At 39.5% G+C, this 19592-nt stretch overlaps 1 long non-coding RNA gene across 1 annotated transcript; it reads left to right on the forward strand.

Moving 5' to 3' along the window:
• Nucleotides 1–699: 699 nt before the first annotated feature.
• On the forward strand, nt 700–18878 carry LOC142602489 (uncharacterized). The gene is made up of 4 exons (XR_012836237.1): nt 700–828; nt 2239–2463; nt 5860–5941; nt 18847–18878. It is a non-coding gene; the product is annotated as an uncharacterized LOC142602489 (long non-coding RNA).
• Nucleotides 18879–19592: the final 714 nt, after the last annotated feature.

Genomic DNA, 19592 nt, shown 5'->3' on the forward strand with positions numbered 1-19592 from the left:
ATTAATAGCCAGGTGTAATTCTCTTTAAAATCACAGATTAGAGGATGTCTTATTATTTAAGCTTTATGTTCAAACTACACTGTAACCATTAAGCTGTCTCTTTACTCTACATTGCAAAGATTTAAATAAGATACACCAACAAAATCTATGTTATTTACCTTAATGGAGTAGCTTAATTGCTCCCCAAGCTTTTCCTTATGCATTATAAATTATCATGAGACAAATAGAGAGCAAAAGGAGCAGCCACATAGATGACACCATAACCTTCCAGTCACACACACTGCCACTCCTCTGCATTGAGTACTTAAGAGCCATACATTAAATACATAGTGTTTCAGACATAAAATTGTTTAAGTCCAGGGCAAGTTAAAAATTTATTTTTAAAAGGAAAAAAAAAAAAAAAGATGGTCATGCTGATTATGCAATTGAGACCAAAAACTGTAAAATGAAACACCTATTATTCACATTATTATTGTTGTTACTTCCAATCCATGGAGCTGGCAAGAAAGTCACGGCACATGATCATTCTTGGATGAATCAGAAAAGATGTTGGAGACCACAGCTCCACACATGTATGGTGGTGGGAAATGCATCTCATTACTCACTGCCAAGAAGGAATAAATCTCTCCAACTGCCGCTGAAGAGAGTATGCACATTGGAGGCTTTCTAAGGAAAATTTGGGGGGGGGGGGGGGGGGGGGGGGGGGAATGTTTGCTGCACTGCTAGATAGAAGATGGAGGGATTCACATGGTCATTCTGGAGCCCTCGTGCCCCAGAGGATAAATATGAATGTCGCTCAGTCACCAGGCAAGGAGATGCACCTCCAAGGTCAGGTCTTTCATGCATGCCTGTGAATGACATGTTAATGCCCTTTGCCTATACTTCTCATGAGCTCCCCTTGCTTTGTTTCTTTAAGGAAATGACACACAGATCCATGCTGAGGTCTAAAACTGATGACAAATTTTAGCTCTTCATAAATGCTTGACCCGATCTCATGGAGCAACCTCAATTACTCAAGGGAAAGTGGACAAGTTTTTCCTGCACAGTCTGAGCAAAGCTAGTTAGGAGAAAAAAAATTCAAGAACAAAATTCCTTAAAGGAATTTTCTCCTATTGCAAAACACAAAATTGCTTTGCAAAATCAGCTAGATTTCTCCAGAACTGCATTTTGGATAAGTATGTGCGTGCACATGTGTTTGTGTGTGTGTAAGTGTCAGGGAGGAAACTTTAACAATCTCAAGGCGTCCTGCTTCAGCAGTTTTGACAGTAAATAATATGGTTGCTTTATCAAAAGAGCATTCTGCTGAATTTAATTTTCATAATTTTATTTTACTTTATAAGATAAAAAAAAAAGAAGGGAGGGTAGAGGCAGCAGGTCAATGAAGCTTATTTGGCTATACAGTGTGGAGTTACTTATGGGTTGGTTTTTTTCAATTTTAGAAAGGATTTTTTAAAAATTCCTTTTCTATCCACTAAGGATAGGAAAATAGCAAATATAGCAACATCAACATCGTCACACAAACAGTGAGCTCAAATGGGAATTGCAGAGGTTGGTGTTTTTCAACAATCTTTCTCATGCTTGAATCTGACAACCTGACTGACGCTGAGCTTAGGTGGGACTCTGGGTGGATCTAGTTCCCTGGCTCTGCTCTATTTACAGGAATTGGGACCTTGCAGTCCTTGCAGCTGGCTGCAGGAGCTCATCAGGAAGCCTCCGAGCCAAGGGAAAGATCTCTTTTAATATCAGGAAGCTTTTGAGTCAGATCATATAATCAAATATTACCATGATGAAAGTCAGAAAACGTAGATAGGCAGATGAAAAGATAGATCACCAGAACTACTTCAATAACTTTTTGAAATAACTAAAACAAAGGGATACAGAAAACTTAGATATTACAAAAGGAAAGAATCAAATTTGCATCTGTTATGCGAGATACTGTGTTCAATCGTGTGCCTGCTCTTTAACCATGTTATTTCCACATGCATGTTGAGCAGATAATGTAAACCTCCTGGTGTATCAAATCAAAGCTTTGTCACTTAAAATAACAAAGATTTGTTAACATGACAGTCCAGGTAGAAAAACTGATTATCTGCAAAGCCTGGTGGAAAACTGTGACCTACTAAAACCTCATTAATTTACTTTTCTATCATTTGTTAGCATTCACTCACACAAAAAATATATTTAAAAAAAAAGGAATAAAAGTCAGTGACTTTGGATTTGCTTGATTCTAATATGTAGCGCTCTACTACCTCCTCCACTCCTGTGATTTGCCATCGGCTCATCCTTCTTAGGACATGAGAGAGAATTTCTGAGCAGCAGAAACTGCCTTTGATCAATGGAGTTTGTGTCACTTGACTGTATAGAAAAAGTCAGCAATTCACAAAAGGTCTCCTCCACAACTGCAAATTCTAGTCCTTCTCTGCTGAACTCAGTAGAAGTGACATCTGCCTGCCTAAAACCAGAGTATGTTTTTATGTTTCTTTTGTTTCATACACACCTGATAAAAGCAGATTTGATTAACATTCTCCCAAATGGAAAAATGTAATGGATCAATCCTAGCACTTCTAAAGATTTACATCCAAACCACCAATAAGTTGCAGGTAGCTTTCCAAAAAGGTCTCGCGGGAAGTGGTGGAGGATAAAACTGGGCCTGGGAGGATAAAGGGCCCCAACTGAATAAAAAAAATAGATAAAAAAAATCAGTCCTAAGCTTTGAAGACTCTTAAAACTCCTTCTCTTTGGGACAAAAGGTGATTGAAGAAAAACATCTCCCTGCCCCAATCTCCCAAAACCCCAAAGCCAGACACATTACAAGCCTTTCCTCTGATGTTGGCATGGGGTGATTCATACACTAATTTGTTTAAGAAAGCAGGCAGATGATGTAGGTGTTGCAATACTCTGTTATCAGTGGAAGTGGAATGGCTTGCCAGCAATATCTGAGCAAGACCATCATACTGTCACTAATGTCTATGCAAAGACTCCAGATCAGCATTCCCATGATAGATTTATATTTCTTCTAAAGCTGGGACCTTGATTCCTGTTGAAGTCTTCGCTTCCTAACCACCCACTGCCATTGCATTGAATGTCATGTATTTTAAAACTCTCTTATCCCCCTCTCTCTTTTTAATCATGTTTTTTCCTACATTTTAAAAGGTATGTTGTTTCTGAATGACACTGACACCTGGCACCCCTCTCCAGTGCAAAATCTGTCATACTGAAAATGTATAATGTCATCACCTCACACAGAGAACATGCTAAAATGGGACAGAACCATTTCCTTCCTGGGCTCGCTGCTTACACCTTTTCCCTTCAGTCGTGAGAAGTTCCACATTATAAGCGTACAAGGTCAACAACAGGAAAGCATTTCCCAGTGATAGAGATATAAAGAAGGAATAATCTTTAAGTTACAGTAATGGGGTACTTTTATTTTTTTAAAAGCCAGGATGTTATAACCATTTAATTAAGATGATAACAGGGCACTTACAAAAGAACAGAGCTTTCTTGATATATCTTGGAAAATTCCCTCTCTCACCCTTAAACTAACAGGTCATATTGGATGTCATTAATTCAGCTAAGTAGCTCTAGGGCACTCTTGAACTTCAACCCAGAGCACAAGGGAGCAGAGGCAGACTGCCAGCTAGAAACTCTGGGGAAGGAAGAAAGAAGGAAAAAAAAATAAAAAGGAAATGAAGAAAAAGAAAAAATGGCCTCAGTTACAGACAATGATTTCGATCTAACTGAAGGTGGGCTGCCCACATGAGTTAAGAGTTAAGGACAGTAAGAAGAGAGAATTCCATTTTAAAATACATTATGCTGGAGAAATGCCTCTGAATTCCTCACCAGCCAAATTTGTTTTGTCAGGCTGCAAGCTTGCAAACAGGTCTCAGAGGCTGAAGGGTATGCTTTCTGGAGGGTAACTCCATCCTCTTGCAAGGATGGGATTTAACATCAGCAAGCAAAATGTTAACATCCATCCTCAAGCTTGGCATCTTCAAGCAACAGTCTGCAGAGACCAAGTGTATCTTCCATTGTCCCAGCAATAATCACAGAAACCCTGGAAATGTTGGTTTCAGTTAGCTCTGGAAACTGGCGGTTGCAAAGTCATTTTCAAAGCGTCTACTCAGGAAAACAGTTTGGCTTTCAAAAGTCCTAAGAATGACATACTTCTGTGGCTTTGCAGACTGTGGGTGAAGAAGAGCTATTCAAGTGATGAGTTGAGGGAAGTGTTAGTAGTCCTCTCCCAAGACAACTGTTTTCCAATCATGGTTGTGCTGAATTCAACAAAATGGTGAATACAGGTGGACGTGCAAAGTGGGAGGGATTAAAGAATATATGGCAGCCACCAAACCTTTCATAGTGAAGCATAAGTGTATTAAGGAAATCATGAATGGATCTCTCCTCCTGTAAAAAAAAAAAGTGTCTGCTACTTAATGGTGGCAGCTGGTATCAAATCCAACACAGGAGGTAACAAAGAGCATATTCACATTTCCACAACTGCTCTGCAAGGAGAGTTTTTAAAGGGAGGCAGAGATTCATTTCTGACCTGGTTTTAAGCTTGGCCATAATTCTTCAACCTCATTAGACTGTGCACAGATTTAATCTTTTCTGACATCAGGTTTACAGAGGGAAAGATTTCATCTACTAGAACAACAGATCACCTCAACTAAGACCTATCCGGATTCCTAAAGCCAAAGCAGTCTCACAACTAATATATGCCAGTTATGCTAATACGTTTCCCAGTGTTTCATTTAATCAGCATGGATTGTTTAAACAGGCTTGGATTTATAATGAAACCACTGAAATACAAATTCCTTGCAAAATAAATAAATAGAGAAATTAAACTCCCTGGGGAGAAGTAAAATTGTTTATTACCATCCCTGTTAGCAAAGAGTAGCCACCTGTACACTTAACAGAAGGTGATCTCATGCTGCAGCAAGTCTGTCTCATAAGTGCTTCCTGGATTCACAGAATAGTACTGATTAGCAAAAACAAAACAAAAACAAATGCTGTCTGTGGAAACTCTAACAACACCTGAAATCTGTCATTACATGATTTATTTTCCTTCTCCTAAATGCAAAGGAGTTTTGCCCCGTATTTTTTAAAATGCATCCTGATGTATCCCAGCTGTGTGTTCTCTTTTGGGAATGGATCTTGTGAATTGTTATATTTGAACCATGAGAAGGGAAATTCTACATGCATGATCATTCCCTAGATCTTTACAGAATTGGACCCCAAGACAAATGGTGTGTTAAAGCTTACAGAAGACAGAAAACAAAACACAAAGAGAATGTGAGTCGTTTGAAAATGAATTGGGAATGAAACCGACACAAGCAGTAACAGCAGCTTACCCACATTATTTATTTTTACCACCACTAAGTCCACTTTTTGCTCATTTTGAAATTATAGTACCCATATTTCCCACAATAGAGAATACCAGATCAACCATCCCTTTTTACTCCCTCTGCAGAATAATGCAGATCGAAAATTATGCCAGATTTCAGCTATGCTTTTTAAAACCTCTTACAGCAGAGAAAACTGAAGTGTCTCTGAAATATCCTTGTCCCTTGAATCCATCACATCGACAAGATACATCTACTGCCTTCTTCAGAGAACATAACAATGCCATCGTCCCACACACAGTCCTACAGGTCACTAGCAGCAAGTGTCACTGAATAACTTTCCTCCACCTGACAACACCATTCAATCTAGACAAATATAGTCCTTCTTTCTGCTGCAGTGACCGCTGTGATCTGAAGATGGGATTTGACTTGGGATGGGCATATCAAATTTACATGTGTACTTACTGCCGTTGTAATCTCAGCAGCTCTGTAACCTCTACCTTCCCCCCCCCTCCATCAGTCCACCTCAGATCTGAATATCTACCTGTACGGAAGGAGGAGACTAGGGAAGCTCACAGAAAGGAAGAAAAACTGAGAGAAAGGTGATCTTGCAGACCAACATGTTCATCTCTGGACTCTGATAGTGCTTTCCTATTGCATAAAGTCAGTCTGGGTCTTGTACATAATGAGAATCGCAACCTCACTGATTATAACCTCTTTCAAGTTCAACAAAATCAAGATGGTGCATTCACTTCTTACATCTTTAGCCATATGCTCACGTGTACTGTCACTATCTTGGTCAAGGCACAGAAAAGCTCTGGTATTAAATGCTGCAAGCTGTCATACGGATTCCCAGGAAAGAACAAAGAGACTAGAAAGCAGCCTACACCCCGCACCATACACATACATCAGATCTGTTCTGGACCACATTTTAATATAGCTCGGGTTGTATTTGTAATAATAGTAATAATAATAAGCTACAAGCCTCCCAGAGAATTACACAGAAGCTTAGAAAAAAACCGTGCTCACTGCTGCCACAGGGCACAAGTGTGGTCTGCATGTGAGGCATCTAAGTTCTTCGTTTACAGATGAATTGCCAAACAGGCTCCACTGCAGATTGTATATTCCAGTTATAGGATTTTGTAGGACCAATAGAAAAGATACGAATGTCATGTGGTTTCCTTTATGCAATTTTTTATCTGAAATGTCTCAAGATAATCCACACTGCTATCAACATGAGCATCTATGCCCTGCCTTTGAAGCAAGGTTAACCACCACCCCATACTGTCAGAACTTTGGGACCATGCAGGGATGGTAGCTACTTTCTGTCATCACACATCCCCGTGCTCTTTGTTATAAGCCATGGACAGACCAAAATAACAAGGAAAAGAGGCATAATTCAACACCATCCAGCAACAGGTGCCCCAAAATCAGATCTTCCTAAGCAGAACTAATGAATGACAGGCTGACAGACAGTAACAAGAATAGTAAGCTCATGGATAAAATGGGATTATGCTAATTCAAGTCAATTTTAGTACAGGAGACTTCAGCAATATCCTGAAAAGTTGTCAGGTTAAACACAGAAATATCACTGTAATCCCTTCTGCTTAATTTATTTTTTCCCTCCTCTGTGTTACCAAAGCTTTTTTTGCAATGTACTTTCCTGCTTTGTTATTTGTAAAAATGTTTGAATTATATGACCAAACCAGACTGATGTGAGCTAAAGTTGCCACAATCTAGTCAACTCTTTTATTACCTTTGTGAAATACAGGCCTTTTGTATTCTGTTGTATTTTTCCCCCAAAGTGATAGTTCCTTGATTTATGTGATTAAATACATTAACTGTGTCTCCTTTTAAAAAAAAAAAAAATCCACTAAAGTGTTTTGAGCTTGCTTGACCTGTAGAAAAAAATTTGAAAAGGAACAGTATCAGCAGAAGGCTCATCCACTTTATATGAGGCAGAGACAAATTAAAAGAGACTTTGAATCCATTGTCACATTTTAAAACTCATGATCTTTAAGCTACTTTATGATAGAAGCTCCTCCATCATCTGGAAGGTTTGTGATTTGCTATACCAGAGTGTTACAGCTACACTCCCAGAACTAATCCATATCCCTGCCCCTTTTAGGTGGCTTGTGACCTAAAGGTTGCCAGTAACAAACGCAATGTGCATTGGGGAGCAGGTAATGGATGAAACCGTGCCCGTGGAAGGGAACTCCTCTTTTGTCCTGCTGTTCGGCCTCTGCACATCAGCCTGTCTTTTTGCAATCTAATCATGTGTATAAGGTTAAATACATGCTATGAAAGGTGAAAAACTCCCTAGGATCAGTTCTAGTGCTAACCTATATCAAATACAGACCCAACCGAATCAATTGGTGCAACTGCTGCTCAGAATTTTCTGAGCTGACTGTTTCCAGGCCATTTTCTCTTTGTCTTTTGTCACAGCCATTATATATAACAGCTAGTGTATATAGTGTTTTAGTTTTCAAATTACTTATTGATTCATACACAAGGAAGGGGATACAAGGGGCAGATAATTTAAACCTAAAAATATCTCTTCCACTCATAAAATGACACAGAATCTTTTTTACTGGATAATAGAGAAGAGTAAGTGGTATGCCGTGATGCTCTTTTGACTGAGACTTGAGGAAAGTATTCCAGTGAACTTCTACTTGAGAATGTCAAAACTCAAGGCATTTCAGCTAACTCAGGTGCTTAGTTTTCAGAAAAGGCCTCTTCTTTTGCTTCCAAGGCACTTAAACTACACTAAGAACATGCAGGTCAAAGCAAGCTGCTCTTGAATTTGAAATTTTTGTGTTTGTCATAAGGGCTGTTGTGACCTTTTTTTTTTTCCTTCTTTTTTTTTTTTTTCCCTGCCACTAGGAAAAGCATTGCTGTCAGAACTGTAAATTTTCAGCTTCCCTGCAAAACTATATATCAGATCAGCAAATTTAGAGATGTAGTAACTGAAATATATAAGAACAAAAAAAAACATCAGCACCACCAGCAAAAAGACTTTTTAGGAGAAATCAGTACATACAATCATTGTCACACGAAAGCAGCCCTATGTCCAACACTGTCATGCCTCATCATGTTCAGCATTAGTTTTTGATCAAATAGGTTCAAATCTTAGATAACCATTATCAATATAACTTTTGTTTCATTTATTCATTTCTCAAAACAAATAATTAAACATCCAAGAACAGTCTCATAGGTATTTGTTGTACTCTGGTAAAATCCCTCAAGCCAGCTTTTTCACGTTCAGTGATCAGAATAATATTCTCAGATCTATAATCCTGCCTTAGGATAGCCAATACATTAAAAAAACCCAAACTTCTTATGGTGAAAGGTTCTAAATGCAACAACTGCTTTTTATCCAATAACAAGAGCCATTTACCTCTATGCGAATAGCAGCTGGAGAATCAAAGATCCTACTAACTCATCAAAGAATTGGGTAAACTCTTGCTTTCAGGCTCAGAAAACCTATGTTCAGGAGAAAAACCTACAGACAAAGAGGAGATCATCACTCAAGGGGTGAAAGGTTATGTGAGTGGACTGAAATTGCAGGAACTGAAATGTGTAGTTGCAGGTAACACCTAGGAGGTAGCAACAGGCTGGATGCTAGAGAAGGAGGTGTGAGCAAGAACATTAGAGGAAGAAGGGAGGATGCTTCATCTGGCACAGAGCTCACGAGCGTCACACAGGTGGGAATTTCTGCACAAAGAAATTGCCTACCATTGTTTTTCCACACATGCTCTACTCAGGTTAATAAAAAAAAGAAATATCTAAAATGATTTGACTGATATCATCAGTGCTTCCACTTAGGAGAAATAGCCCTGCAAGCCGTAAATGTTGGTCACTCATAACAAAGGGAAATAATACCTTTTTAAAAAAATAATTATATAGAAATAAAAAGCAAGATTATTCATCATTCCTGCTATAACCTTATAAAGCTTTTGTGGGTCACTTCATACAGCAAAAAGAATATAGCATTTTAATACTTTTAGGTTTTTTTACTCTTTAGTGTTCCTCACTATTGGAAAAGCTATCTTGAATCCAGAAAGCTCAAAGAGAATATTATGTCTTTCCTATTCTGCCCCCGCCCTGAGTAAAAGCAGTTGAAATTAGTTTCTAACTAAATTTTACTAAAGAAAATAGTTATTAAGTAATTATCTACAAGATACATTTTTGGACTGCTAGTAAATTTCAACTAGCTCTAAAGTCTTTGATTAATTACCAATAAACATACTCTGTATTTTTATAAGTACAAGCAAAATGTGAATAAGGTGACTCATGAATGTTCCTTATAAAATCCTTCATACCATGGGAGATGAGCTGGAAGATTAAAGCTGGGACAGACAATCTTCTGATTTCCTGCCACCCACTTTGATTAAATGAATCTTGAAAACCATTAAGGAGATACCTACACTCATGCAGATACTTCCTCAAGCTTAGCTGCACGAAGCAGGTCTTTGAGGTCTGATGTTGTCCCTCTGCAACAGAGTGAACTGTATGCTAAACAAACAAACAAACAAACAAACACACACCCCAACAACCAGACCTGGGTGACCTTACATGTTAAAGAAGAGACTCACAACTGATTTCCCGCAAGACTACCTGAATTCCTGTTTGTTTCTATTTCCCCTCCTGGGCTCCATGGCTTCACATTCCAGTGGATCAACACATGCTCTGAACAGCCATCCAGAGAAGTGGAGCCGGGCAGGGCGGTGGTGCAGCCAGGGCACATGCTCATGGGGCTGCGCAGTCAGCGGAGCAGAGCCCTGCGGGCATCCCTTCCTGCTCTCTCGCCTCCAGATGTGACTGCAACACACAGCGTGCCACGCTTCAGAGGCTGCAGAGGCAATCTCTCATCTTAACACTTCCTTAGCCTTTAGTCTTCAATTCTTTGATTCTAGAGGTGACTTTTGCCTTATCCGTGAAGAAGAGAAGGAAGGTTCATCCCTTCAGCCGTGTTTGATCATTCCTTTGCAGCTCATGGAAAAGCGTGTCTCCATAAGGCACCAGTCTCAGCTGGAGTTATTCCAGCACCTAGATAGTTCATGCGAAAACAGGACAAACATTTCTACAGTTCCCACAATACTGCCCGCAGAGCACGAGGTAATGCTCACCCTGTTGTTCACTGCTCTCATGTTTTGCCTCTACGTGAGGGGGAGGACAAAATACGAATCTTATTCTCTCGTACTAGAAGAAGGTAACAGCCCAGAGTGCAGAGGTTCAAGTTCTGCTAAATTACATTGTCTCTGAAGAAGAATCTGCTTTGCATTAACACCACATGAAGAGGATTTTCCAGTTCAATTATTAGATATTCCAGCCTCTTTGAAACACTGGGTGTTGCTCAGCACAGCAAGAAAGCTCAAGTAGCACAGTAAACACCACCACCTCCAAAGCCCTTCTGGCATGCAAAAAACAAATCTTGGAAGACTACTTAAAGAAGCACATTTGAAGATTATGATGACAAAACCAAAGTCAACTTTTACCGTTAAAATAGACTTACAACGTACGTTTCAGACTGAGTGAACTGTCAGCAAAGCTCACTCTTGAGGGAAGCAAGTGGCAACGCTGCACTTCAATGTATATGCCTCCTTATATGGAAAGTGTCTCTTTAATGATCAGAGGAAATGATTGTACTGTTATCTGTTGAGGAGTCACTAATCTCTCTTTCTTTTGGAGGATTTCCATTGTAATGCCTGACTAAGCTTGGATTATCATTGCTGTTCATGTTAAACTGTCAGAGAGCAAACAACAGTGAAGTGAACTTCTGATCAGCATGTATTGCATTTGTATCTCTGAGTAATATTAATGAATAAGTAACTGCAGAGCTACTGTCATGCAAAATCCTGTGGCAGGAAACAACATTGAGTTTCTCTCTGTTGAACTGTCCTGATATTGGCGTGCAAGTGTTGAGGGCACTACGCACAATGAAATAGATAGGTGTCATAATTTTGCCTTGCCCAGCACCATGGTACTTTCCTGTCACACTTCTACCAAGTTTGTCAATGAACTGATTGCCCTTTGAATAATCCCAGGAAGGGAGAAAGGAAACAACTCTGGATGAAGACTCTCTAGATTATTTTTGACTTTGGGAGGACATCATGCTACCATCTAGAACATTAAAAACAAAAAAAAAAAAGTCACCCAGTATTAAATTTGGGTTGTCTACCTGCTGATCAACATCTGCCAGACATCACATGAGATTAAATTAATTTTACTGTTCACCCATCCCTAACTTCCTCCAATGCCCTGAGTACTACTAGTGAGAGGAGAGGTGTGTGGAGAGGAAAGGACAGGGTTATCTCATAAAGCAACTCTCAGTCTAAGCATGCTCAGAAAATAAGAATCTGTTGTACTGAATACCATATCCTGACCTCTTTGAAAGATTCAGGCATACGGCTATTGAAAGCTCTATCTAAGTTCTGAATGTGTAATCCCTGCAGCCCAAGTACTCCTAAACACATCTTTGATTAGCTGAAAATGCAATTATTTTTATAATAATACTTTGCAGGCAGCTTGTAAGAATATCAATGAACTTTTTTATTCTTCCTCCCCTCCCTATTTTAAAATCAGTTTCTGTTAGAGAAGCAGAAGATTTACTGGAGAAATAAGTGCTTCACTTGCATTTAAACCATGTAAAAGACAGATTGACTGTGGTTTTAGACACTTACATCAAAGTAATTACAGCACTATATAAAGTATTGGATTCATTAAGAAGCTCTAAAACAATTTTTATATACTATTAAGTAAAAGGAGAAAAAGAAAAGAATGGGAAACTACAAATTAAACCTTATGACTTGCCTTTCTTTGTCAAGTAAACCCCTCCCAGCTATTGTCCAAGGAACAAAGACTCCTGATAAAGGACAACATGAGATGCATGATGGAAGAATAGATAAAATATTGGACTGGGACTCAGGAACTTTGTATGCAGCGTCCATCTTGCCAGAGGTTTCTTACGTGCAGTGAGGTAGTTAGTCTATGTATTCATGCAATTAATCCTGTATTCAACACGACAGAGGTAGGATTTTCTTTCTGCCTTGTCCCTCCAGATTGCAGCCTGTTTGGGGAGGTCAGGGTCTCATTCCAAGCATTTATTCAGTGCTTACATCAGGAGGACATTGGTTTTGCTTAGCTACCAATATGACAGGATTCTGATATTTAAAGATACAAATAACAGCATGTGAAAAGGTACTTCAGAGTTCAAAACAGTCATAGCATAAACAGGACAAAGTTAGTAAAAAAAAAGATGGTTATCAAAGAAAATATTGAGGTAATGAAACCTCTAACCAAGAACAACTATGTTTGTGAAGAGTTTCTCAGGTGTTCATATGTGACAGTATATTTTAAACTACATCAGGTAAGGTAGCTGAAAACATCGTGGAAACAACTACAGCTGGGGGGTTGATGTTAGCAAATGCCTGAATGAATAGGTCTGTCTGAGGTGGTTACAAAAACCACAGGCTTACTATGGAAATTCAGACACAGTTTATTTCTAAAATTAAAAAGAGTTGCCTGTGAACAAAGTTGATGCAAAAGAAGTGGGTTCTCTATTACTTTACTTATAGCCTTCATCCTATGGCTTGACAATTGGGAAAGCAAAAGAAACTTCCAGGAACCAGCATGCCTTGAATGCTTTATTTTGTCTACTTTACACATTAATTTCCCAAGTGTTTCCTGATTCTTATTTGGTTAACACATTATGGTATCTAATTCTTATTTGCTACACAAATCGCTCATTTGCAATCAAATTTCCATCAGTATTTGCTATCTTATTATCATGGTTAACATCACTTTGCACTTTGGTATTAACTAGAGAGACATTCTAAAAAGCAACTGGGTGTTATAAGTTGAGAATACTATGCCTGTGTTTTTCTAACAAAGAAAATTGCTGTAATGTCACTGGGTCATTCCAGTTATCGAATCCCAGCATCCCAAAGGTTTATTAAGCAACCATCTCAGGCTTGCAGTTTCACTGCTTGCATTTCTGCGAAGCTAATTAAACCTCAGTAGGACAAAGCTGGAACTGCATCAACTGGACTAAAAGTAATCTTCACCTCAAGCTTAAAGCCACATCCATCCCACAGAGAACGGCGTGGCTCTACCTGGAGTCCACCCACGTTTCTGGGATGCCAGCAGGATAAAAGCCCCTGGATATGTGAATTCTGTTCCTGCCTATGACTGTATAAATTGATTTGTCAGACAAACAGTCAACAAAAGTGAAAATCCTCAGTGATGCAGAAAGGTGAGAAAGGCTAAGACTGGGCCACGAGAGAGGCAGATCTTCTGGTACTTTTGGCTGTGACCAAAAATGAGATGCAAGATCCATGGGTAAAGCTTTTATGGCATGTCTGTCAATTTATCAGCATTCCCATCTGCATCAGCAGACTTGGACACTTCGAGACCTCAAACAGTGGTGGAGGGCTCAGTACCACTCATCTCTGCACACTACCTTGCACTGCTCGCAGGCACAGCTGAATAGGACCCTCATGATCCAGAACTATGTATTCTAATTTGGGCTCACCATAATCGTGTGAAACCCTTTCTGACCTGTCTTTCCCCTTTCCTCTCTTCATGACAGACTACCTGGTGTCAGCTGCTCCACTATTCAGGTGCATATATGTGCTGTAGCACCACAAGAATGTGTGGTCCTTTCCAGAGGTCAACCTTTACCTGAGTAGGAGTCAGGGTAATTCACATCGGGGCAGTCATTTTCCAAGGCCTGAAGATTCAAGTTTACATGTATGCACTTCAGCTGATATCATTAAGGCTTTTTGGTCTCGTCTCTGAGAACAAGCCTGTGAGAAGCAGAACTTATACTCCTGGTTTATGATAGAAGTCTAAGAGAGCACAGCTGTCTCTTTTATTAACAGTACAACCTGAAATAATTCCTGAAGTGATATTATAGCTGTACTCTTTACTCATTACTGTGGGGTTTTTTTTCCCCTGCTGTAAGGCAGCTTCACTTTTCTCCATGCCCACAGAACCTCAGCCTGTCATTTTCCATACATTTCCCTGAATATTCTCAGGTAATCATATCATCCTTTTGGTTAGACTTACTACTGCTTTGGCATCTCAGTAACTTATTCCGTCTTATGCTACTTCTGTGCTGCATGAAGCTTTCACCTTCCCTCCCATTCATTGCGAATGCCCAACTGCAAACTAAGGAGAATATATTGTAGTGGGAGTAATGCAGCGGAGACTCAGCTGGGTAAGAATGAAAAGCTAAGTTATAGGTGGAGACAGCAAAACTACTGAAATACAGATGAATTTGGTAACATACATTTTCAAAAGTCTCTGACAAAAATTAGTTTGAGATCTCTGTGAACATAGTTACTAATTCTGGATTTACTAGGAATACGGGCTGTCAGAGCCATCTAAAGAATCAATGTCCCTGATAGCCAAATGACAAGGAAGTTAAGAACCAACCTCATCAAACCTGGCTTTTAATTTTATCCCCCAAGCTTATCTTGGATAATTCAAAATTATACAGATGGGATTCCTACCCGAAGAAATGTGTTTCCAAGTCCTGAAAGAATGATTGTTGGAAAGAAGAAAAGATTTGGGAAGAGTGTGATTCTACACACATTGAACTGCGTTTTTCTTGGAGCTATTAAATTTACAGCCAAGAGTTACTGAACATATGGCAGTCAGTGGAAAGAGTTACAGTAAGTTATCTGTATTTTGAATTAGAGACTTCTAGATACTTAATAGTAATTATGAAAGTGTTATCTTTTGGTAAAATGCACATTAATCTTGCTCTTTCTCACTTTAAGAAGGATCATTCCCTGGTTATTATTCAACTCTGTGTTCCAGCAATTTTCAGTCCTATCTTCTCTTCTACTCTCAATTTCTGCTGACACCACAAGAGAGGTCACTTGTCAGCTGGCTGTTGCTCTCTGCCAGTTTTCACTGGCATTAGCAGAGTTCCCATAACCTGAGGCTGCCGAATGTTTTTGGAGCTTGCTGCATTACCAGGCTTTTACAGTGTCTGAGGTGGTTGGAAGGGAACAAAGCAATCCAGAGCCTGGATCTGACCTCCTCCGGGGGTGACCTGGCTCTCCCCCATGCCAACCAACCTGAAAAGCTCCCCTGGTGCTCACAGCTGTGCCTGCAGGAGCTCTCTCTAGCACTCACCATGGAAGCTCGTGGGTAGACAGAGGAACAAGCTGCAGCGGAGCTGAAGGCAGCTGGAGAAGGGCCTTCCTTCTCTTCACTATTAATTCATTTTCCTCCTCTGCTCAAAAAAGTGGGTGTTGCACATGCTGATAACCCTATATACTTACTAATTAGTGTCCCATTCACCTTGAACTACAGAGCTCACAGCTGCCAGCTGCAGCTTGTGATATCTTGAGTATGTGTTTGATGAACTCTGGAGACATTTTCATCTGTTAAATATAGAAAAACTGAACAGCTTCCCAGGACAGGCAGTGCAGCACAGAATCATATGCTTGTCAAGGCCATGTCTGAACTCCTGACTTCAAACTAATAGAGCTGCAAAGTTAGTGAAACTGTGCAATATTGGCTGGCTCACTCCCAGGCTGATTTCTCAGACAAATACCATGTGGCAGAAATTAGCTGCTAGATTGGGCATTAACTACTACTTTCAATGGTTTGATGACCAAGAGCATGCCATAAACACTGTGCCAAAAGTCTACCCATTAGACTTTTGTATAGTTAATGTCTTTGTTTCCATATTTATGATGCTTCTACTCTAAATACTTTAGATGCCAGCAGGTTTCTTCAACAATAAGAATAATTAATGAACAAGCCCAATACTTCTGAGGAAATTAACTGCAAGGGAACTACCACTGGCCATTTACACCAGGTTTTAGAAGATCAAGCTGAATATACCTTTTCCAGGCATTTACTCAGTACTTAACCATTATATTATTAACATGCAATTACACAGTTGCCACTGAGGAACTGATAGACCCACGCTGTACTCTGACTTGCTAAAAGAAAAGAAATTGGAAGCCATTTGTGCTAATGTACTACTGAAAATATGATGAGATTAAACTCATACTTTGTAATTACAAATAGTGATAAATGGTTAGTATATTTAGTCAAAGCACTGCTTTGACTTCAGCTGTTTTAAAGAAAAACACATCTATTTATTATTGGAAAGATTTGTGTGAGAATAAGTTAGATATCCTGATTGTTAACCTTACTGCATAACCATGTTTACAAAGTAACAGACAAAAGAACAAGATTTTGGTATCTTAACTTCTTCTGTATCCTCCTTTCTCTCTCTTTCTGTTGCTTTGGAGATTTTCTTCCAGCCTTACAGCTTCACCAAAACAGGCCAAGCTCTCTCTGAAATACAAACGCTTTGCTCTTCCCCATAAAAAGGGTTTGGGATTCTTTTGCATAGCATCCATTCAGAAATATTACTGTGTGGTAATTATCCCACGTTATGAACGGTCATTTTGGAAGCTTGAAAGTATGAGGGAAGGTGGTTTTGGGGTTTTTTTTTCAAGAAAAGGTTAACTGTTTAGATTATATAAATATCTTAAAAAAAACCCAAAAAAACAAAAAACCAAACCCAAAACCAGAGGTTATGACATGATGTGTAATTAACTGGATTAGAATCATAGAATGGTTTGGGTTGGAAGGGACCTCAAAGATCATCTAGTTCCAACCCCCTGCCATAGGCAGGGACACCCTCCACTAGACCACATTGCCCAAAGCCCCATCCAACCTGGCCTTGAACACTTCCAGGGACGGGACATCCACAACTTCTCTGGGCAACCTGTTCCAGTGCCTCACCACCCTCACAGAGAAGAATTTCTTCCTAATATCTAATCTAAATTGACCCTCCTTCAGTTTAAAGCCATCAACCCTTGTCCTATCACTCCATGCCCTTGTAAACAGTCCCTCTCCAGCTTTCCTGTAGCCTCCTTTAGGTACTGGAAGGTGCTATAAGGTCTCCCTGAAGCCTTCTTTTCTCCAGGCTGAACAACCCCAACTCTCTCAGCCTGTCTCCATAGGAGAGGTGCTCCAGGTCTCGGATCATCTTTGTGGCCCTCCTCTGGACTCATTCCAACAGGTCCATGTCTTTCTTGTACTGCGGCCCCCAGAGCTGGACGCAGTACTCCAGATGGGGTCTCATGAGAGCAAAGCGGGAGAATCACTTCCCCCAACCTGGTGGTCGCGCTGTTTTTAATGCAGCCCAGCATACAGTTGGTTTTCTGTACTTCAAGTGCACATTGCTGGCTATTGTTGAGCTTCTCATCAACCAACACCCCCAAGCCCTTCTCCTCAGGGCTGCTCTCAATCCATTCCATCTGCCTAGACTGTAGTTGTGCTTGGGATTGCAACTGATGGTAAAGGGAAAAAAAAAAAAAAAACCAAACAAAAAGTTTTCCCATCCTGGGGTAGTTAGAGGGGGAAATGCCTACTAAAAAAGTTTGATAAATTATTAAAAGTGAAAAAAGTACAAAATCAAAGTAATATGAATTAATGGAGAAATTGGAATCAGTATTTTATTACAGTTGCTAATTAAATATTGACCAAACTAATTTTCTTACACACTCTAGAGTAATTAAAAAATACAACCCTTACATTAACACCTAGATTAACATGCCTCTTCTTATATTTGTGTGTGTATAAAAGTCAACTAAGTAAATTAATCTGCGACAAGAAGATTCTTGTCTATGGCTTCTGTTTGAGCCTTTTATATCCATTGTACCTTATTTCCACATTTGGCTAACCTTAGAGAGCATTTTAAGGGGATTGATCCAATGTCCACTGAAATGACTACGTAGCACAGACACTGAAGAGTATGAAAATCAATGCAAAGACTTTCATTAACTTCACAGTACTATGGCCTGAACTCATCACTCTTCAGTGACAACTATGAAGAACTGCAATCAGCAACAGATTCTTGAATACAGTGTTGACCATCTATGTATGGAAAAGAAAAAAAGAAAAAAAACTGGTAACAGTTGGTGAAAATAGGATGTTAGAAAACACCAGATTATCAGCAATATGTTGAGAGATCCAAGTGGACTCCCAGACTTGACAGGTAGTGAGGTAGCACTCATCTACACTAACAGTGACCAATGAGGTGAAGGGGGAAGGTAAGAATATCTGATGCAATAGAAAGTGTCTTCTGTCCTTTTCAGTTAGTTTACGATGCAAAAATGACACACAAACCTTTTTATCACGCTGTACTCACACATGTATTTTGTGCAGGTCACATTTTAAACAGTTACAAAAATATTTTAGAGATATTAGCTAAACAAAAATAATTCAAGAGCACACATGTTCTTCTGCTTGTATAAATGATTCCCATGAGTGAAATAAAACTAGGCTCAGAGGGAGTAAAAATACCCACAACTAATCAACTGGAGACATCTCCAGACATGATTTAGGATGTTTTGTTTCTATAGAAAAATCATCAAATACTTTGAGTCAAACACCAGAAGATCTTCCAGAGTTCAAAGAACTGTTTGTCATTAAGCTAAAACTACAAATCTATCTTTTTTTTTTTCAGAGCCATAAAGTTTGAGTTCCTACTTCTACAAGACCACTGCCTGTCAGCCTTCACCATTCCTTCGGGAACATGGCAAGATCCAGGTAGGAAAGATGTAGCAATAAGAGCAACAACATTACTCTAACAAGCTGGTTTCAAAACTCAACTTAAAAGGATCTAATTCTAATTTTATCTGTTTGAAACTGCCGTAGAGTGAATCAACCTCAGTGGGGAAAGCAGAAGTGAAATAGAAAAAAAAAAAATGCAGGACAAGTGCAACTGCACTGATTATCTCTCTCCAAGAGCTGTGCTTGTGACATGAAAGCTATTTATGGTGCCATGACATACATCATGGAAGTAGGATCCAGCCCGTGACTCTCAGAAGATCGTGATCCTTACTGTTTATTTGAACTCCCACAGTTGTATCTCATGGAGACAGGTCTGTACCATTCATAGCTGCCATTCCGATCCCTTTCTTTCCTTACAGATTTCAGTCACACACACACACCTCAAACCCAGTCTTACACAGTACCAAGAACCGTAAAAATATAGACTAATTACACTAGAGCTGCTTTTTCAGAAAACAATACCACTAGAGGAAAATGTCTCCTACACTACACCTCCACACAGATGATTAATATGTTCTTCTCAAAAGAATTTAAGAGCACTTAGGCATAGGGAAATAGAATCATAGAATGGTTTGGGTTGGAAGGGACCTCAAAGATCATCTAGTTCCAACCCCCCTGCTGCGGGCAGAGACACCCTCC

The sequence above is a fragment of the Balearica regulorum genome, chromosome 7 (assembly GCF_011004875.1).
Source record: "Balearica regulorum gibbericeps isolate bBalReg1 chromosome 7, bBalReg1.pri, whole genome shotgun sequence".
Lineage (NCBI taxonomy): Eukaryota > Metazoa > Chordata > Aves > Gruiformes > Gruidae > Balearica > Balearica regulorum.